The 23,619-nt window shown below is 41.5% G+C and overlaps 2 long non-coding RNA genes across 2 annotated transcripts; both read right to left on the bottom strand.

Annotated features, from left to right (window-relative positions):
- Positions 1–7,664: 7,664 nt before the first annotated feature.
- LOC121987576 lies at positions 7,665–8,743 on the bottom strand. Its single transcript, XR_006113664.1, has 4 exons — positions 8,695–8,743; positions 8,572–8,622; positions 8,414–8,483; positions 7,665–7,685 (listed from the first exon to the last, which is right to left on the bottom strand). It is a non-coding gene; the product is annotated as an uncharacterized LOC121987576 (long non-coding RNA).
- A 6,063-nt stretch (positions 8,744–14,806) lies between these two features.
- On the bottom strand, positions 14,807–15,992 carry LOC121987574. The gene is made up of 4 exons (XR_006113663.1): positions 15,836–15,992; positions 15,713–15,763; positions 15,555–15,624; positions 14,807–14,827 (listed from the first exon to the last, which is right to left on the bottom strand). It is a non-coding gene; the product is annotated as an uncharacterized LOC121987574 (long non-coding RNA).
- Positions 15,993–23,619: the final 7,627 nt, after the last annotated feature.

The following is a 23,619-nucleotide window of genomic DNA, read 5'->3' as shown; positions in this document are numbered from 1 at the left end:
GTGAAATTTTGAGGATACATTCCTCATAACATATACTATCATGGAAAAATAGTTTTCTATGAAAATAACTTCCATTTTCAAAACTTGATACAAAGTTCGAAAAACTTTGAAATAGTTCAAGTTTAACTCAACTTTGTATCAACTTGCTCAATGATGAATGCTATAACTAGAAAAGCTTCATCAAGGTTTTTCAAATCAATTTTGAAATGATTTTAAACCATTTAATTTAGGACCACAATCTTTGGGCTAAATGTACATGACTTGTACATAAGCTTTCCCTATGATCCCCAAATTCGAATTAGGCTCATCTAGGTACAAGAACTATGCACCTTGATCCTAACTCATGATCCTAATATCTCACGCACATCTAAGGTGTATCAAACACATCCAAGTCAATTTTGATGTGAGATATGGGTTTAGGTCATCTTAGGCTAAGGTCTCATGCATTTTCTAAACATCAATTTGATCTCCATATCAAATTGTGTTTTTAACCTTAAATCAATTTCATTGATTATAAATGCAAGAAATGATGACATGGCATAAAATGATATCATACATAATAACATGTGCCAATGTCATGATGTCATGACATAAAGTAAGAAACTTAAATAAATCATGACATTTAACTAACCTAAGCATTATCATGACATTTCAAATGATCATAAATTAAATATGATGTCATGACATGGCATATGGCAAACAATACATGGCAAATAGCATATAAAGGTATAGAAAATACCTAATTCTAGCCTTAGTTGTCAATTTTGATCATTTTGCCATAAATTCTATATTCCTAAGTGTAATAGACCTAAAATCATATCCTCAAGACTTTTAGATCACTATGTGCCAACTAGATTGACTCTAGAAAATTCCTCAAATGTGGTTGGCACATTCTAATCACCTTAGAAATAATTCTTAATTTCATTTTCAAGGCTTGATTATACCTTGAAAAATCCTAAAGTGCCACCTTTTGCCATGATTAGGTTAACTACCTATTCAAGTAAGGTTGGCACACCCTAACTCATCTAGCGTGATGAAATCACGCTCCTAGGAACCCAATACCTATTGGAGCTCATTGGGTTCACTAGATATTCACTAGGGATGACTTCCCTAGCAACCCTCCTAATGACCCTCCTAGGCTTTAAAGCCTTGGTCATTTGGGACTCATCAAGATCAACTCTAGGGGTGACTCCCCTTGTGACCTTGGTGATGGTCTTCCTAGCCCTAGATTTTGTTCCATAATCGAACGGAACATTGTGATAAGTGGGCTTGACAATTTGGGACTTAAGTTTGTGATCCAAACCTCTCTTGTCCTTTGTCTTTGGTTTTTGACCCTTAGACCCTATATTTGACTTTTCCAAATTTTTAAGGGTCTTTTCTAAAGTGTCAAGTCTTGACCTCAAGACTTGATTCTCCTTTTCTAATACCTCAAGTTTTAATTTGTCATTGTTCTTTGAGGTACTCCTAGGCATATGTCTAGTAGTTTTGGGATTCCTATCTAGGTTTCCCTTAACCTTAGATGAGTTAATCCTAGGGTTGACATTTCTAGAGTTGTCCTTATTCAAGCTAACATGTTTAGCACCTAAGCACATATATTGATTCCTATAATTAACATGCTTATCATTATTAGCAATTGCAATAAAACTACTAGCATGTGTGTTATTAGAATTGCAATGATGAGCCTTAGAGGTTACCTTAGGGTTTGCCTTAGCTCCCCCTATCGATGTGCTTGGTTTCTTGTCCTTGTGAGGTTGCCTCCCCCTCGGACATTGGCTCCGATAATGTCCCCTTCGCTTGCATTGGAAGTACACCACGTGCTCCTTGCCCTTGCGTGTTGGGACTCCGGCTTCCTTGACCTTTGGCGCCGGTGGAGTCTTTCTAACCCTCTTTGGACACTTACTCTTGTAATGTCTATACTCCCTACACTCAAAGCACATTATGTGTAATTTATTTGAAATTAAATGGCTTGAGTTACCTAGAGTTGAGGATGAGTGTGAGCTCTCTTCTTCATCCCTTCCGGAGATAGAAGCTTCTTCTTCTTGCTCCGATCTTGAAGAAGAACTCTCCTCCTCTTCTTCTTTAGATGTTGAGTGGCCCTCAACCTCTAAATCCATGCCTCCATGATGTGAGCTACTTGGCTCACTTGACTCCTCTTCATGGCTTGAAGTGGAGTTCCCCTCATGGAACTTAGCCAAGTTGTTCCACAACTCCTTGGTATTGTTGTATCCACCTATCTTACATAGAATGTCATTAGGTAATGAGAATTCAAATACTTTCATTACCTCATCGTTGATTGTGGAATGGTGGATTTGTTCCCTTGTCCACTTCTTCTTCTCGAGTGGTTTTTCTTCCTTATCCATTGGAGACTTGAAACCTAATTGAACACAACTCCAATTTTCAAGGTTAGTCATAAGAAAATACCTCATTCTTACCTTCCAATACGCAAAGTCGTCGCGGTCATAGAAAGGTGGAATGGTGATGTATTCTCCGAGTTGATCCATCTCTAGCTTGTGCTCCCTCGGGTGTTAATCCGGCGAAGAGCGACCTGGCTCTGATACCACTTGTTAGGATCGATGGTCGCGGCTAGAGAGGGGGGGTGTGAATAGCCGACCCCAAATCTTCGTTTCTTCCTACGATTAGGGTTAGCGCAGCGGAAATAACTAAATAGAAACGCAAAAAGGAAAGATCAAACCTCAAACTCGAACTCGACGATGTAACGAGGTTCGGAGATGAAACTCCTACTCCTCGGCGTGCCCGTAAGGTGGACGAAGCCTATCAATCCGTCGGTGGATGAGTCCCCAGAGAACCGGCTAATAAATACTCCTTGTGGGTGGAGAAACCTCGCCACAATGTTTTGCAAAAGCAATACAGGAGTAGAAAGCAGCAAGAAGCAAAATACAATACAAATGTATGAAACACCTTCGCTTACTTGCCTTCTCTTCGACTGGATGAAGCAGCAGCTTCACAAGACGCCTACAACAGCAGGAACCAGCCGATGAAGCTCACACGAAGCTTCAAGCAGAAGCGAGCTCAGCAAAGCTCAAATCACAGCAGTGAAGAAGAAGCAGAAGCTTCGGAGAAGAAGAAGAATCAGCAAGCTCAGTTCCGAGGAGGAAGAAGAAGGAAGAAGTAGCTCTGTAGTGCCTCTCGATCCTTTTATAACCTCTGATATCCTGAGTCAACCTGCTAACCTGCAAGGCAAAAAGACCAGAACACAGAAGCCCGAAATAGCCTAGCCTGGACCGATCAGGCTAGCCCCGATCGGTCCAGGAGTCCCTGATCGGTCCTGGGGACCGATCGAGCTTCCTCTGATCGGTCCAAGGACCGATCAGCAGCATGTCCCTTCCTTTTTCTGTTCTTGCCTTCGATCGTTGTTTCCTGATTGGTCTGCAGACTGATCGGTCACTAGACCGATCCAGATACCCAGTGTATCACTGGATCGATCCACTGATCGATCCAGAGCTTGGTTTTTGCCCAAACCAAGTCCTAAACCTTCCAAACCAACATCCGGTCAACCTTGACCTGTTGGTACATCATGCTTAGCATCCGATCACTCCCTTGACCTGCTAAGACTCTCCACCAAGTGTCCGGTCAATCCCTTTGACCCACTTGGACTTTTCTCTTCGTGTCAAGTATCCGGTCACTCCCTTGACCTACTTGACATTCTCAACACCAGATGTCCGATCACCCTTGATCCATCCGGATTTTCCCTTGCCCGGCTTCACTCACCAGGACTTTCACCTAGCTTCACTCACTAGGGTTTTCACCTGGCTTCACTCACCAGGATTTCCAATCTGCCCGGCTTCACTTACCAGGACTTTCCAACTGCCTGGCTTCACTCACCAGGACTTTCCCACTGCCTGGCTTCACTCACCAGGACTTTCCAACTGCCTGGCTTCACTCACCAGGACTTTCCCACTGCCTGGCTTCACTCACCAGGACTTATCCGTCTGCCTGGCTTCACTCACCAGGACTTTCCACATCTGGTCCAGAGAACGAGCTACCGAGCCCTCTCTGACCACAGTTCGGAGAACGAGCTACCGAGCCCTCTCCGACTTCCATCCGGTCCAGAGAACGAGCTCCCGAGCCCTCTCCGACTTCCCACGTGCTAAGCTTCCATATTTGGACTTCTCCGTGCCAAGTCTCCATACTTGGACTTTTCCCGTGCCAAGCTCCTTGGTTGGACTTTTCACCATGCCAAACTCCCTGCTTGGACTTTTCCCATGCCAAGCTCCCTGCTTGGACTTTTCCCGTGCCAAGCTCCCTGCTTGGACTTTTCCGAGTCAGGTCAACTCACCTCGGGTCAACCAGGTCAACCTTGACCACGGGTTGCACCCACAATCTCCCAAGCTTGTATCCTTGTCAAACATCAAGACACAACTTTTCTGTTCACGTCAAACATCGTCAAACATAACTCGTCAAACATCAAAACACAACTCGAGTCAAGTCAACTCGAGTCTGGTCAACCAGGTCAACCTTGACCTAAGGTTGCACCAACAAAAAGAAACACAAAAGGTCTCGGGTGAACAGTGCTCGAGGCGCCTTCCATGGTATGGAAGGTGCCTTCGCACTATTCATGGAAGGCACCTTCAGTGCCATGGATGCTTTCCACAGTATAAAATTCAGACTTCATCGCAGATAAGGAGTAAGAAGTTCAAGATCAAACTTCGCAGGTTGGAGGAGCCTTCAAGGCTATAGAAAGCGCCTTCCACACCCTTTATAAGGGTATCTCGACCAAGCCTCAAGCATCAACTTCCATACGAGCTTCTACGCATTCGATTGACTTTCCGACTGCTTTGGCTTACTGCTGCTACCCCACTGCGATTCTACTATGTCCGACTACTGCCCAAACATTGACCTTGAACCGGCCGACTACAAACAAGTGTTTGCTAAAAAATTAATTATTGTACTTACTTTCTGCAAACGGGAAGTGTAGCATGCTACACTTCTCTAACTTACTTTATATCTAACAAGTGGTATTAGAGCAGGTTCTGACCACCAATCATCTCGGGGAATGATTTTTTTTTTTTGGATTTCTGCTTTCTCGTATCTTATTTGAATTGATAAAATTTATCTTTTTCAGATAATTATTTCTTACTTGGGTTTACTCAAAATTAGTGCAACACCACTCGAGTTATCGACATATTTTTTTTTCAAACACTACTAATCCAAGACCAAGTCTTGGTACCATCTTCGAGTTTTCTCTTTCAACAAATTAAATGGCTCAACTTGAGAGATTCATCATCGTTCATCCTCCTTTCTTCAATAGAAATGACTTTCCATACTGGAAAAAAAAGATGGAAGTTTATTTGAAGATGGACATCGAGTAATGTTCACCATCTGACGAGGGTACCAGACGCCTATAGATGAACCAAATTACCACTCGATCTTGAAAGGTGGAATCTAGAAGATAAAAAAGAAAGCTCAGATCGACTCTAAAGCGTTGAATACAATCTTGTGTGGACTCATAAAAGAAGAACTCAACGGAGTCGGCCTGCACGAGAATGCAAAGGAGCTATGAGACAAGCACATTGAGCTACACGAAGGAACTCCCGATTCAAAGGTAACGAAACGCGACCTACTTCTTAATTCACTATTTAACATTAAAATGCAGGACGGTGAGACTGCGAATCAACTCCACGCTCGAATCAAGGACATCCTCAATGGCCTTCACCTAATCAGACACCGGATAAAAAACTGAGACATAATAATGTATTTGTCACGCCCCCAAAGGAGTCTCTACCAGACAAAAATCCGACAGCATCTCCCCTGTACCGATGACAATCTGAAGCATCAATACAAGCAAAATACATTAGCCACATGCGGCTGGAATATTTATATACACAACCACGCAGTTATAATAACAGCCCATACGGCTGGAATGAAACAATCACAACCACGTAGTTATATATAAAACAGCCCACACAGCTGTACCAAAAACCAACACAGCGGAAAAATGAAAACGGAAAGCCCAATACAACACAATCAACACACTGCTAGCCGGCTAGGCTTTATACAACAAATACAACACCAAAACCATAAGATAGCCACATGGCTATACACAAATACAATGCCAAAAATCAAAAAAAAATATACAAAAGAAAACAATCACGATCTTCGGATGTGACATAGGACCCGGCAGACAGAATACTCCGAGCGACACCAACCATCTACAGGCTACCTGAAAACATAAATGTATACATGCGGTGGTGAGTATAGGTAACTCAGCGGGTAATAAAAAAGATAGTGCATAGTCCATAAACAACATGGAGATCACAAGTATACAGCCTCAGTAGGGAATAAAGAACATAATCATACTATCATAATCAATGCATCTGAACATACCTGACATAATAACCTGTCATAAACTGTACAAACCACAACTAACATAATGACAGATACATACCCAATCTGGAATCGACACATGGTACAATGATCAGTAAACTCACCGGATCTGCAACAGATATACCCGTGCCACCTGTGTAATATAGATATGGCTGCATATACATGTAAAATAAATGACATGTATGTAGTATGGCAACCAAATGCAACAACCATATCTCAATCAAGTGCAACAACGACAATCACATGCAACTAGTATCTACTAGGCATGTATGCAAATGCAGATGCACCGCGCATCAAATGCAAGAATAATAACTGCGTATGCATGCTCCATGGTCCCCCCGCCACCTCTCCAGACACCACGACCCCTGTATGGCCGAGAGGCTTGGGTCTGTGACGACTGTACTACCCTCCAGCCCACTATATAGTGGTCGAGGCGGACAGTCCACTAGTAACTATCTAGCTACATAGTATCAGGGTCCCTGACTGCTCACAACGTCGGATCTCACTAAACCTCGTAATCGGGTGGCACGACAGGACGAGCGGCAACTGCTCCAGCTACCACTATCCATGAGTGGCCGAGTGTGCGGCACTAAACCAAACCGATGACTCTCTCAACCACAAGGGAGACAATAGTCATCAGATGCAATGAATGATGAACATGATATATATATATATATAATCATCATCCATGCAACCCACAAACCTCATAAATACCTCCAACAAGAGTATAATCGTCATGATACATCCACATATCCCACCAAATATATGTACACTCTACACATGTATAATCAACCAAAAATCTCCAATAATTCCACCAGACACATGTACACAAAAATATAAGTACAATCAACATGTATCCTCCAGTAAAAACACAACAGACAGGTGTATATACCCCAAACATACAATCAACACCACTCCTCCAAAAGTACATGACAAATACGTGTGTACATACAACATGCAAATGCACGGTCAACAAGATGACTCCTATAACACATACCCACCTATGTACAGTCAACATCATATACCCAATCAGCATGGTAATACCAACAACCCGACAATCCCTACAAGACATACTCTACACGTGTAATCACAACAGAGTAGCTATCAAAAGTGAAGATTGTATATGAATTACATAGATCATCACAAGGGTCAAGCATAAGTATCATGCAGGAAAAATAGCAACCGATCATGATATAAGATAAAGCAGCCTAAACCATCACATAATAGCCATGCACTAAGATCAAGAAAAACTACGTAGAGGCCAAGGAAGAAATACCTGCCTTAAAAGATAGATCATGTCAAGTAATCCTGCGTCGAGATGCCCGCCTCGAAATAGAGTCCTGCGATCACATGATATATTTAGCTAATTACATAGATAGCAGATAGCTAAATAAACTCCCCAATCTAATTAGGGAAAACCCTAATCGAAATTATTAACCTAATTCCTTAATCCAATAGGTTTAACTAAATCCATAATCCTTCACTTCAATCCTATTCATGGGCTAATCAATTTAATCATGGTCATCATCTAAAATCAATACACACTGATAAATCCAAACATCCATAACATCTCATTAATCAAATCCCCACATATATTCTAATCCAATAATAAATCTCTATCATAAATCTACAACAACCTAACATCATCATCAACAACTAACCAAACCACTACATCTGATAGCCCAACCAACAATCAATCCAATAATCCAAAGAATGATCATATAACAATCTATATTAACCAATCACCATATCCACAAATTTCAACCTAATACAAACCTCAATCAATCCAATACATACCAATAACGATCATGTTTAAATCCACCTAATGATCCAAATCCAATACGATAATAAATCCATTCTTAATCCAACTCCTTCTAAAACCAAACATGATCCACCACCATTAATTTCTACAATTCATCTCCACTAATCCAACCATCAAACCCTTACATAAATCTAACCTACAACAAATCCAATGATTCTAAGAATAAGCATGCAAGAACCCATTAAAACACCTAATATAGCACATACTAATGAAAATAATGGAAATACATCACTGGAAATCACCTACCATGAGGTTTTAACAGAAATTCAGTAGCTCCCAATCCAACAACCTCTGCTCGATAACTCCCAAGGTAGTCCTACACCAAATTCTTTCAAGAATCAGCCCATGAAGCAACTGTACATAAATGAATTCACTGGAACCCTAAGAAACAAAACCTTATTTACCTCAAATGGACCTTCACCACTTCACCAAGACTTCAACAGCTACAAGAACAACTAAGAATTCAATCTCTACGCCCCAAGTCAAAAATGGAGATTAGATCACTAGAAAACTAATACCAGCCTTACCTTACCCTAATTTCTGCATCGGCAGTCCGTCCACAACAAGGGTCAGCAGCTGATCAACATCGATGAGAAAGGGGAACTGGAATCCAGTGAAGTGGATCTCCCTGATCCAAGCTCCGACGATGAGGAGGCGCTGGATACCCACAAGAGGCAATTAGGGCTCGAATCTCGCCTCCCTCATCGTGCCCTAGCCGCGGAGCAGCGGCCGATCGTGAGCAAGAACCCACCGAGAAGACGACCTCTCAGGTGAAGATGGCAGGTGCTGTCGAGATCCGGCAACATACCGCAGGTGATGCGGAGGGAATGAGATCGCCGGGGAAAAACTCGCCTCCGTCGACGTCGGGTCACCTGCGTGAGAGAAGTCGAGAGAGAGGAAAATGAGAGGAGAGGAAGAAGAATTGGTGGCTTGCTTCCTCAAAGCTCTAGGGGTTTCTTTGCACCGGCGACGCCGAGAGGAGAAGAGGAAGATCGCCGGTCGCTATTGAGGGTCGGGAAGAAGAAGGCTCACGCGAAGGGAGAAGAAATCGGGAGAGAAATTCTGGAATTTAGGGATTATTAAACTTAGGTTAGTTTAATTGACCTTTAAGTTTATTCCTCAATCAACTCCTATTTAAGAGGTATTTCAAACAGGCTTTCACCGTACCCCGAATCCATCCCCTCAAAACGAGTCATACGGACTCCGTTTAATTCCCGAAAAATTTCTAAAAAATCCAGAAAAATCCAATACGATTTTTCGTCCAATAACATTTATTATTTAATTTTACGGTATCTTACATTCTCCCCCACTAATAAAAATTTGGTCCCCAAATTTACTAGTCAACTGAGGGACCCTCCTCCAAGGTAACTACCAACCAACATACTCATATGCCACTCATCCAAGTATCATAAACATATCTCCAAACATGATAATCCTCCTCCAAGTGACTAGCGACAACTCTGTGAGCTATGAACTCACCCTACTCCCGCTACTCCCACTCTGCAATCTAGCTAACTGTGGATAAATCAAACACCTCTAAAAATCCAAAATCCACTATCGATAAATCCTCCAACACCTGTATAGAACGCTCAAACTATCCGTCAGTCTGAGGGTCAAAATCTATACTAAAGTAAAGCTTCTAACCCAAAATCTGCTGTAATCACAGTCAAAACCATGATGTGAAATCACTGATCTCCATCCGATACAACACTCAGAGATATACCATAAGATCCAGTAATCTCTCTACAGTATAATCCTACTACTCGATCCAAAAAAATCTATCCTATAAATCAATAGTTAGGGAGCTAAGTTGTCACCCAACCATGATTATCCAAACCATCATATACTCTCCATGTCCTGGATAATCCCACAACAGAATCTGTCAAAACATGCTCCCAACTCCACCCTAATATCCAAATCCATGGAGGCAATCCTACTAATCTCTGATGTTCAACCTCCATTTGCTGACATAATAGGCATCAAGCTACAAAATCTGCGATGTCTTTCTTCATATCGTTCCACCAATAAGAGTGCTCTAATGTCTCCACACATCAGATGTCACTCGAATGTATCGCAAATCTAGATCAATATGTTTCCTGCAGTAACTCCTCCCGGATAAGAAGTGACTCGGAAACACACATAATCTCCCATGGCAATAAAAAAAATCTCATTCTCATTACACGAGAATTCTAACTAGTGGCACGTGACTACTCCACTTATACTACATCAGAACTGCACTAAACCTCGGTTATGATACATCTGTGTAGAGTACAAATCCGTCTACACTAGAAAGTAATACTAAGGCGGGTGCGATTATCAGCTTTTCGTTTCCACTCTTGAAACTGATCTCGTAAGCATCTATCCAGGAAAATTCCATACTCATCCTGAACAATCCAGTCAACGGCATAAATGCTGGAGAAAACCCTCAACTAATCTCTGATAATATCCAGCCAGACCACGAAAGGAACAGCGAACCTCCAGTATAAACTACGCCTACTCCCAACTGATAACAGCCTCTATCTCCTGTGGATCCACCGATATCCTCTACTAAACACAACGTGTCCCAAAAACTCGTAAAAGACAATCACAATACGTACTACTAATTTCACATATAGATGTTCCCGTCGAAACATCTCTAGAACTATGCAAAGATAGTGTACGTAATCCACCTCGTATCGAAAATAGATCATAACATCGTCAATGGAGACAATGAAAACTGATCTAAACACCCTAATAATACCAAATACATCGAGTCCATAAAAACATCTAGGGCACGGTATGCCTAAATGGTAATACCAAGGACTCATTATATCCATACAACAGACACTCTCAACCATAAGATCCCCAACAAATCTGTGATCGGATCACCAACTATAAATCACCAAATCCATAAATATCACATAAGTGATACTCCTCACGTCTATCAACATCAAATACTAAACAATAGATCATCAAATCAATTATCCACTAATAGATCATCAAAAGATAACATATCACCACACCAGATCTCACAATATCCACAAAACTCCAATCATCCTCAATATCAATCAGTCATACCAGATAGTCTCATAAACAAAGATAGAGTCAAAGGAAAGTATCCAACCTTCGACCCCCACTACCAACAAACTAAACGTATCCAAAAAGGTCTGCCAAATCTCATCATCTCATCCTTTCCGATAATCAAATATCCACAGTAAAAGAATGTCAATTCAAAGTCATAGGGTCACACAACCCGCTGACTAAGTGTCTACCTAACAAAGAGATATCTCCACCACCCTCATCATCATCCTATATATGTCCCTCAACAAATACCGATAAAAGGTCAAACCTTATAATATGAGATATAGACTACAAGATCTAGTACAATGATCACGTGGTCAAGGTCTTGAGCCACCTGATAGAGACAATGTTAGCTGAGTCGTCTAACCATTGTCTTGTACCCCATCAAACTGCGATTGCTCCATCCTGAGGCTCAGCAACCTCCCATATCGAGCAATGAACACAAAGATAGAGGAACGCTACAACTAAACAACTGATCAAAATATCTGTCAATCGACGCTCTACCCCTCGAAGATCATCATATCCGAATGTACTCTCCAAGTTATACCCTTGTAATGGTTGTATCTTAAAGTGTTAAGCACGTAGCTTTACACTTTTCCACACCGTGTGGTATCCTATCTGAATGTACCTTCTAAGCCCCCCAACCAGGTATAGACAATCCATAGTCAAAGTCCCCATAGAATAGGATACATCGATCCTCTATAGACTGACTAAGCCGATAATGGTATACGGCCAATTCAGTCCTTTCTACACCGGTACAAGTCAAAATATCTAACCAAGTATGAAACATCCCAAAGATAGGAATCTCTAAAAATAGAGTAAGTCAGTCCCCTACTGGTCGGACCAACAAAATAAATCGATCATCTCCTAACTGATCCAATAAGAGTAAATCAATCATCCACTGATGAAACTAACTAACGTAAATCGATATACCACTACCCAAGTCAACAAGGGTAAATCGATCCTCTACTGACCGAACTAATAGGATCACAAAACCAACTAAGATAAGTCAAACCCCAACTGTCCAAGTCAACAAGGGTAATAAGTCAAACCATAACTACACAAGTCAACCAAGTAAATCAATCCTCAACAGGAGTAAACCGGTACTTTCTAACTGAGTCAACATGGGTATACAGCTATCATCCACTACACAACTAATGATAACCGAGACTGGTATACGACTCTAACTCTCAACCAACTAGTACTAACAGACACTAAAACTACTAGTAGTATAATATGACAAATCCCTTGAGACTGTAATCCTTGATCTCCATTAGGTCAACCGTGATCAGTGATTGACCCAACACATGAAATGCATGATACAATCAACTAGGCAACTACTAACAAGAGAACACTAACACACATCATAACTCTAGGGGCAATAATACATACACCAACAGAAATGCATGATAACAATATGTAAACATACCTCCTATAGCCTGGAGAGGTCCTGCTGCTGCCTGGTCCCAAAACCTGAAAAGTCACATCAAGAAAATCGAATCACGAAATCCATAAACACGAATAACAGGCATCGAACCTGCTCTGATACCCCTATATTGGTATCAGATAAATCTCGAAAATTCAAAACAAAAACAAAACAGGCATCGTACCCGCTCTGATACCAAAAATTGTCACGCCCCAAAAGGAGTCTCTGCCAGACAAAAATCCGATAGCATCTCCCCTGTACCGATGACAATCTGAAGCATCAATACAAGCAAAATACATCAGCCACATGCGGCTGGAATATTTATATACACAACCACACAGTTATAATAACAGCCCATACGGCTGGAATAAAACAATCACAACCACGTAGTTATATATAAAACAGCCCACACGGCTGTACTAAAAACCAACACAGCGGAAAAATGAAAACGGAAAGCCCAATACAACACAATCAACACACTGCTAGCCGGCTAGGCTTTATACAACAAATACAACACCAAAACCATAAGATAGCCACATGGCTATACACAAATACAATGCCAAAAATAAGAAAAGAATATACAAAAGAAAACAATCACGATCTTCGGATGTGACGTAGGACCCGGCAGACAGAATACTCCGAGCGACACCAACCATCTACAGGCTACCTGAAAACATAAATGTATACATGTGGTGGTGAGTATAGGTAACTCAGCGGGTAATAGAAAAGATAGTGCATAGTCCATAAACAACATGGAGATCACAAGTATACAGCCTCAGTAGGGAATAAAGAACATGATCATACTATCATAATCAATGCATCTGAACATACCTGACATAATAACCTGTCATAAACTGTACAAACCACAACTAACATAATGACAGATACATACCCAATCTGGAATCGACACATGGTACAATGATCAGTAAACTCACCGGATCTGCAACAGATATACCCGTGACACCTGTGTAATATAGATACGACTGCATATACATGTAAAATAAATGACATGTATGCAGTATAACAACCAAATGCAACAACCATATCTCAATCAAGTGCAACAACGACAATCACATGCAACTAGTATATACTAGGCATGTATGCAAATGCAGATGCACCGCGCATCAAATGCAAGAATAATAACTGCGTATGCATGCTCCATGGTCACCCCCGCCACCTCTCCAGACACCACGACCCCTGTATGGCCGAGAGGCTTGGGTCTGTGACGACTGTACTACCCTCCAGCCCACTATATAGTGGTCGAGGCGGACAGTCCACTAGTAACTATCTAGCTACATAGTATAAGGGTCCCTGACTGCTCACAACGTCGGATCTCACTAAACCTCGTGACCGGGTGGCACGACAGGACGAGCGGCAACTGCTCCAGCTACCACTACCCATGAGTGGCCGAGTGTGCGGCACTAAACCAAACCGATGACTCTCTCAACCACAAGGGAGACAATAGTCATCAGATGCAATGAATGATGAACATGATATATATATATATATATAATCATCATCCATGCAACCCCCAAACCTCATAAATACCTCCAACAAGAGTATAATCGTCATGATACATCCACATATCCCACCAAACATATGTACACGCTACACATGTATAATCAACCAAAAATCTCCAATAATTCCACCAGACACATGTACACAAAAATATAAGTACAATCAACAAGTATCCTCCAGTAAAAACACAACAGACAGGTGTATATACCCCAAACATACAATCAACACCACTCCTCCAAAAGTACATGACAAATACGTGTGTACATACAACATGCAAATGCACGGTCAACAAGATGACTCCTATAACACATACCCACCTATGTACAGTCAACATCATATACCCAATCAGCATGGTAATACTAACAACCCGACAATCCCTACAAGACATACTCTACACGTGTAATCACAACAGAGTAGCTATCAAAAGTGAAGACTGTATATGAATTACATAGATCATCACAAGGGTCAAGCATAAGTATTATGCAGGAAAAATAGCAACCGATCATGATATAAGATAAAGCAGCCTAAACCATCACATAATAGCCATGCACTAAGATCAAGAAAAACTACGTAGAGGCCAAGGAAGAAATACCCGCCTTAAAAGATAGATCATGTCAAGTAATCCTACGTCGAGATGCCCGCCTCGAAATAGAGTCCTGCGATCACATGATATATTTAGCTAATTACATAGATAGCAGATAGCTAAATAAACTCCCCAATCTAATTAGGGAAAACCCTAATCGAAATTATTAACTTAATTCCTTAATCCAATTAGGGTTAACTAAATCCACAATCCTTCACTTCAATCCTATTCATGGGCAAATCAATTTAATCATGGTCATAATCTAAAATCAATACACACTGATCAAATCCAAACATCCATAACATCTCATTAATCAAATCCCCACATATATTCTAATCCAATAATAAATCTCTATCATAAATCTACAACAACCTAACATCATCATCAACAACTAACCAAACCACTACATCTGATAGCCCAACCAACAATCAATCCAATAATCCAAAGAATGATCATATAACAATCTATATTAACCAATCACCATATCCACAAATTTCAACCTAATACAAACCTCAATCAATCCAATACATACCAATAACGATCATGTTTAAATCCACCTAATGATCCAAATCCAATACGATAATAAATCCATTCTTAATCCAACTCCTAAAACCAAACATGATCCACCACCATTAATTTCTACAATTCATTTCCACTAATCCAACCATCAAACCCTTACATAAATCTAACCTACAACAAATCCAACGATTCTAAGAATAATCATGCAAGAACCCATTAAAACACCTAATCTAGCACATACTAATGAAAATAATGGAAATACATCACTGGAAATCACCTACCATGAGGTTTTAACAGAAATTCAGTAGCTCCCAATCCAACAACCTCTGCTCGATAACTCCCAAGGTAGTCCTACACCAAATTCTTTCAAGAATTAGCCCATGAAGCAACTGTACAGAAATGAATTCACTGGAACCCTAACAAAAAAAATCTTATTTACCTCAAATGGACCTTCACCACTTCACCAAGACTTCAACAGCTACAAGAACAACTAAGAATCCAATCTCTACGCCCCAAGTCAAAAATGGAGATTAGATCACTAGAAAACTAATACCAGCCTTACCTTACCCTAATTTCTGCATCGGCAGTCCGTCCACAACAAGGGTCAGCAGCCGATCAACGTCGATGAGAAAGGGGAACTGGAATCCAGTGAAGTGGATCTCCCTGATCCAAGCTCCGACGATGAGGAGGCGCTGGATACCCACAAGAGGCAATTAGGGCTCGAATCTGCCTCCCTCACCGTGCCCTAGCCGCGGAGCAGCGGTCGATCGTGAGCAAGAACCCACCGAGAAGACGATCTCTCAGGTGAAGATGGCAGGTGCTGTCGAGATCTGGCAACATACCGTAGGTGATGCAGAGGGAATGAGATCGCCGGGGAAAAACTCGCCTCCGTCGACGTCGGGTCACCTGCGTGAGAGAAGTCGAGAGAGAGGAAAATGAGAGGAGAGGAAGAAGAATTGGTGGCTTGCTTCCTCAAAGCTCTAGGGGTTTCTTTGCGCCGGCGACGCCGAGAGGAGAAGATGAAGATCGCCGGTCGTTATTGAGGGTCGGGAAGAAGAAGGCTCACGCGAAGGGAGAAGAAATCGGGAGAGAAATTTCGGAATTTAGGGATTATTAATTAACCTTTAAGTTTATTCCTCAATCAACTCCTATTTAAGAGGTATTTCAAACAGGCTTTCACCGTACCCCGAATCCATCCCCTCAAAACGAGTCATACAGACTCCGTTTAATTCCCGAAAAATTTCTAAAAAATCTAGAAAAATCCAATACGATTTTTCGTCCAATAACATTTATTATTTAATTTTACGGTATCTTACAGTATGCTCTTAACTCATTCTCCCGAACGCACTATGGACATCAATCATAGATGCCTATAAGGTTTCGAGGAACCTCTCTAAATTAAAATTAGATGAATTATTTTGTGAGTTAGAGGTGCACGACCCAAAGGTCGAGAAAGGAATTACTTTTCTTGTAGGTACATCAAAGAGAACTAAACCTGAAGCCGAGACTGAATTCGAATCAGAGTTAGACGAGGAAGAGCAATTAGTGAACATGGTAAGGAAGATGTTCACTCAACACAAGAAAAGCTTCACCAAACGTGACATGAAGAAGATGTCCAAGTCTATATCCAACAACACAAAAGCAAACGTCATATGCTACGGTTGCAACAAGAAAGGGAACTTCAAACACGAATGTCCGAATGAAGACTAAGTCAAGAAGACAAAGCAAAAGAAAGCACTAAAAGTGACTTGGGATGAGTCTTCGGACTGATTAGGAGAAGACAAACCAAAGCAAGCAAGCTACCTTGCACTGATGGCAGCTGCAGGTGATTTGGATAAAGAAGAAGAGTCTAAATATGAGTCAAGCCATGAATTTTCATTCAGGTCAGATCGACCTGAGGTAAACTCCTTTATCAGTATAAATTCATTTAAAGTAATTTCTTGCCTAAATAAAAGACTAAGTAAAACTAAGGAACACGCTAAACAACTCCTAAAGAAAAATAACATCCTTAAGGAACAACTGAACATGAACTCGGTGACTAGCCAAGTTATAACGCCCCGCCTCCTACTGACTAGGTTGTAAGGCCGGGGGTTACATTATGCTAACTATTCTGATGTGAAAAGAGAAATGACTGTACTAATTAAAAGTCCCTACTATTTATTAGGGACACTGGAGATTATTCCTAGAGTACACTACTTCTAAAGTGATACACATGCTAAAGAAGGGAGACTAACTTTCTTCTTGATCAAAAAGCTAAACTTAGGCATTTTCAATTGAATTCAGACATTCCAATCGATTGGCTGATCGATTGGAGCTGTTTGATCGATCCACTGATCGATTCAACAGGCTACTGTGCACGGGATTAATTCTGGATCGATCGACTGATAGATCCAGCCCGACCAATCGATCCGATGATCGATTCAGAGGCTCTCTGTTCATGGAAATTAAATTCCCGATCGATCGGCTGATCGATCCATGGCTGATCGATCAGTTGATCAACTCATCAGCTCTCTGTACGCGACAGCTCATGCTTCAATCGATCAGTTGATCGATCGAGGATTCCTCAATCGATCAGCTGATCGATTCAATAACATTCTATGCACGGGGAGTTTCTCCCAATCGATCGGCTGATCGATTGAGGATTCCTCAATCGATCGGCTGATCGATTGGGGTTCTGATTTCAGCAGAAACCCACCTGAACTCATTCAGAACTTTCAGAAATCACTAAACTATGAAGCAATACTACTAGACATGACTTTAGACATATTTTACTATCTATCAGCAAGATAACTAACAACCTACACATGGCATAATTCGTAGAATCACAGTTCATGATACTTAACATCCTAAGAGTGAAGAAAGTATCTAAAAATAGAAATACAAAGTCTTTTAATGGCTACTCCCCAAGGGTCTTTATTCCAGGTTCCTTGCACACACACACCTTCATCGCATTGCCTCCAGCCTCCGCTATTCCATCTTTCCTTTACCTTTATCTGCAGTATAAGGAAAATGCAACTGTAAGCTTGGGAGCTTAGTAAGAAACCATCTACCTTACAAAAACATGCATTTACAGAAATCATGCTTTTTAAAAGATGCTATGCTGACATGCAAGCAGAGGATCATACTAGAAATGCTAGAACATGGCACATGAGCATGTAAATCATGAAAATCAAGAACTAAACATAAAGTTGTCTGCTATATCAATAGAAAACTGAACTGAAGCTAAGCTGAATTAATTCACTCATCTGTTTTGTGAAGTTTGAAAACTATTTATATACATAGATAAAAATACTAAACATGCTACTGATGGGCCCGACAACTGTACTTGCTATGTGCGCATCCCTAACTAAACCCGAGGTAGCAAGTCTCGAATCTAGTAGGGTTACTAGGTTATCTAAACCTAGGGATGACTATGGGAGCCCAACCCAAGGACAACTGAAGTCCAGTACAGTGCCACTGAAAAGTAAAATACTAATTTTATAAACTGATTTATCTTTCCTTGCTTTTACTAGGTTATCTGAACCTAGAGCTAGGTTATTTGAACCTAGAGGCGACTATGGGAGCCTACCCATTGGACCGTAGTCCTATATCACTAAAGCAAGGCTATATTTGCTAATTCAAAAATGCATCTTGGGCATTTAACTGAACTATTAAAATGCTTGTTGTATCACTTAACTATACTAGGCATTTTATCGAGCACTTGGTGTGCTCTAATTCTGCATATAGCTAAACTAAGACCATAAAAGTGAACTAGAATCATAAAAGCATGCAAATAGCTACTTATACTGCAGGTGAGGGGTTATTCACATCCTGCGCTAGTTTTCTTACGAATCTGATCGCTAGTTTTCCAGAGAAGAAGATCTTCTCGATGATCTCTTACGTCTATACTTCCTTCTCGCGAAGGGAAGCGTCCTCGTGTCGGAACTGTCGCCGGAAGGTGCTCCTACGCTCCTAGGGATGAAACCCTAGGTCTCCTTGGCCTTGGGCGCCGAGAAGTGAGGGAGAGAGAGAGTTCGGCGGTGAGGGTTTGAGGAGAAAAGAAAATTGCCGATTGGAAAATAATAACTCCTCTCTTAATTCCCTATTTATATTAAGTGATTTATACCACCCAACTAAATCTTAAATAGAATTGTTCTCCTCTTTTTTCAGCACACCCCTGCTGGGGCCCCTTGGTTACTAGAATCACCCTATATGATATAGAGTCCATAGGTCTCGGGTTCGATTCCCGCTTAAGCTATCTTATGTTTTTATTTAATTTGCTACTTCGGCTATTATAAAAATTCCATAAAAATATTCTAAACTTCCAGAAAAATAATAGAATATTTCTAAAATTAATTTAAGAATTTTCGGGCGTTACAATCCCACATACCTTATAAAAAGTTCGTCCTCGAACTTAGAATAACTCTGGGTACTTCCGTCTCATACTATCTTCTGTCTCCCAAGTTGCCTCTTCTGTTGTGTGACTTTGCCAAATAACTTTTACTAATGGTACCTCCTTGTTCCGTAATTTCTTAACTGCTCGGTCTATTATCTGAATAGGCCGACTGCCATAGCTGAGGTCTTCGCGAACTTGTACCGACTGGGGCTCAATCACCTGGGTGGCATCTGGAATATGCTTCTTCAGCATAGAGACATGAAATACGTTATGAATAGCTGACATCTCCTGGGGTAGCTCTAGCTCATATGCTACCTTGCCAACTCTTCTGCTGATAAGGTATGGTCCTACATATCTGGGACTTAATTTGCCCTTCTTCCCAAAACACATTACTCCCTTCATGGGAGCTACTCTGAGGAACACTGTATCCCCAACTGAAAACTCTAAGGGTCGGCGCCGTGTATCAGCATAGCTTTTCTGGCGGCTCTGAGCTGTCTCTATCCTCTGGCGGATCTGCTGTATAGCTGCTGTGGTATCTGCCACTAGATCTGTCTGGAGTTGTAGTTCTTTCTGTTCACCACTTTCATACCAGTAGATTGGAGATCTACACCTCCGCCCGTAGAGAGCCTCGTAGGGTGCCATACCGATAGTGGCCTGGTAGTGGTTGTTGTATTCAAATTCTGCTAAACTCAGATATTTGTACCAACTTCCCTTGAAGTCTAGGGCACAGGCTCGGAGCATATCCTCGAGTACCTGATTTACTCACTCCGTCTGACCATCTGTCTGAGGATAGAAAGCTGTGCTAAATTTTAACCTGGTGCCCAATGCTGACTGTACACACTCCCAGAAGTGTGATGTGAATCTACTGTCTCTGTCTGAAATGATGGTCCGTGGGACTCCATGCAGTCTGACGATCTCCTTGAGATACAACTGAGCTAGCTGCTCCATGGAGTAGGATATCCTGATAGCTAAGAAGTGAGCTGACTTAGTCAATCTGTCGACTATTACCCAGATGACGTCAAAACCATTCGTGGTTCTAGATAGTCCCACTATAAAATCCATGGAAATATCCTCCCACTTCCATTCTAGAATCTGAATAGGCTGCAGAACTTCTCCTGGTCTCTGGTGTTCTGCCTTGACCCTCTGACAGGTCAGACAGGTACTGACATATCTAGCGATATCTCTTTTCATCCCAGGCCACCAAAAACGTTTCTTTAAGTCTTGATACATTTTGGTGGTACTAGGATGCATCGTATAAGGAGTCCTATGAGCCTCGTCTAGGATCTTCCTTCGTAGTCCCTCCTGATCTGGAACACATAATCTGTTACCAAAATACACTACCCTTCTATCGGACATTCTGAACTCTCCACTTCCTGATTCTGCTAACCCTTGCTTGATTTTCTGAATTTCAGGGTCCTGATCCTGAGCTGTCTGGATATCACCAAGTAGGGTAGATGCTAATGTCATAGTAGAGAGTTGCCCAACTATAAGTTCAAGACCGAAATCTGTAATATCTTTTTGTAGGGGCGGTGTCATGACTGCTAGGGATAGTAGTAAGGTGGCACTGGACTTCCTGCTAAGTGCGTCTGCCACCTTATTGGCCTTTCCTGGTGGTAGAGGATGTCTATGTCATAGTCCTTGACCAGCTCGAGCCATCTGCGCTGTCGCATATTCAGATCCTTCTGAGTGAAGAAGTACTTCAAACTCTGATGATCTGTATACACTCTACACTGAGCTCCATACAAGTAATGTCTCCAAATTTTGAGGGCGAAGACGACTGCTGCAAACTCAAGATCATGAGTAGGGTAGTTCCTCTCATAGTCCTTGAGTTGTCTGGAGGCATAAGCTATCACCTTACCATTTTGTATCAGTACCGCTCCTAGTCCCAATTTAGAGGCGTCACTGTAAATATCAAAGCTGTCTGTGTTTTCTGGTAGAGTCAGAATGGGAGCACTGATAAATCTTCTTTTTAGCTCAATGAAACTGTTCTCACAGTCCTCTGTCCACTGAAACTTTCTGTTCTTCCTGGTGAGAGCTGTCAGTGGGGAGGCTATTCTGGAGAAATCTTCTACAAATTTTCTGTAATATCCTGATAGTCCCAAAAAGCTTCTGATTTCACTGTCGTTCTTAGGTCTCTTCCAGTTACTCACAGCCTCTATCTTACTGGGGTCTACCATGATACCATCCTTGGAGATGATGTGACCCAGAAAGGATACTTGATCGAGCCAGAATTCGCATTTCGTGAACTTGGCGTATAGCTGGTTCTGCTGAAGGGTCTGCAGTACTATCTCCAGGTGTTCTGCGTGTTCTTCCTGAGTCCTGGAGTAGATAAGAATGTCGTCGATGAACACGATAACAAATTTATCTAAGTATTCTCTGAATACTCTGTTCATGAGGTCCATGAAACTACGAACTCATAATGTCCGTATCTGGCCCTGAAAGCCGTCTTGGGTATATCACCTTCTTTAACTTTCACCTGGTAATATCCCGATCTGAGATCTATTTTAGAGAACACTGCTGCTCCCTTTAGCTGATTAAACATGTCATCTATCCTGGGAAGAGGATATCTGTTCTTAATCGTGACTTGGTTTAGTGCCCGGTAGTCTATTGATAACCATGATTTTACTGCATTATTTTGATTCATATATGCATGGTTTGATGTTGATTTCATAGTTTAAATCATGGTTACATCACATTTTGTGCATAGTGTGTATTTTTGGAATTAATTACAAATTATATTATTTTTGGTGTTATTTGATGCTAATATTTGATTCTTATTTTGTAGGCATCAAAGGATCTTGGATTTGGATCTATTTGGACCGAAATTGGGCTCAAATCGGAGTTCAAACAAGAAGATCTAGCCATTGAGCATTATGGGCCGTTCATCAAGAATAGGACAGATTTGGACCATCCGTTGAAGATCTGGCCGATCCAACTTAATGGGGAGCAAATCTGAGCCATTGATGAAGATCCAGAAGTTTTGATGCAGATCTGAGTTCATCTAGCTATTGATCCAGCCCGACTTAATCTGGACCATTCAATGAAGACTGGGCCGATCTGGGACATCCAGTGATGATCTGATCGATCCGACCTACGGGAGGGTAGATGCTGACCCTAGATCAACATCAGTACCTTCGGATCAGATTTTGGATGACTTTTCACCGTTGATTTAGCCCGGAATCATCTCAACCGTCCATTCCAGATCCAGATCTGATTTAAATGAGAAGCTACAGTACCCAGCTTCTTCGTCGACTCCACAGCGCACAGCAGCTTCGTCCCACGGTGATTTTTTTGGATTTCGGCCCCTTTCTCTTCTCCAATCAATTTCCCGAGCTTCAACCTTCATTGTAGAGCTTCACGGCAGCACATCCCGATCATCTGGAGTCATCGGCGGGTGTTCTCTCCGGTGGAATTCCCATCTCGGCATCTCCCTGTTCACCTCAGATTTGGAGGTGTTCTTCCAAATCTGAGCTCCGATTCCCATCAGAAACGTTCGGCGGTGGTCCTCCGGTGTTGCTAAGCTTCATCCGACCACAATCCGCAATCCACAGCCTCGATCCAGATTCCGAGACCAGATTTCCATCATTTTCGGCATTTATGGGTTCCAAGATGTTCTTAGCTCGCCGGGGGTGGTCCGTCGGTGTTCTTGAGCATTCCTTGAACTGATACGCCACTGAGATACTCCACTGAGGTCCAAAGTTGGGTGGTCTCGACTTTGGCACTCTTGTGTGACGGCAAAAGTGTGAAGTTTGGTGAGATTGGTTGTGAGTTGGATCGGTTAGGGTTTATTTCATTTTGTTATTATTTTTTTACAGCTTAGAACAGATTTATTTTAATGGTTGTTATGTTTTAGCAAGTAGTTTAGCATTTTTTTACTTAATTGAAGCTTAGTTTAAGTCTTCTTTAAAACTTGTTTAATTGATAAGTTGTAGGTTTCAAATTAGAGTTTAAATCATGCTTTAGATTAGATT

Source organism: Zingiber officinale, chromosome 5B (genome assembly GCF_018446385.1).
Source record: "Zingiber officinale cultivar Zhangliang chromosome 5B, Zo_v1.1, whole genome shotgun sequence".
In the NCBI taxonomy this organism is placed as follows: Eukaryota; Viridiplantae; Streptophyta; class Magnoliopsida; order Zingiberales; family Zingiberaceae; genus Zingiber; species Zingiber officinale.
Note: the sequence above shows the minus strand (reverse complement) of the source record. Positions and strands in the feature narration are given on the sequence as shown.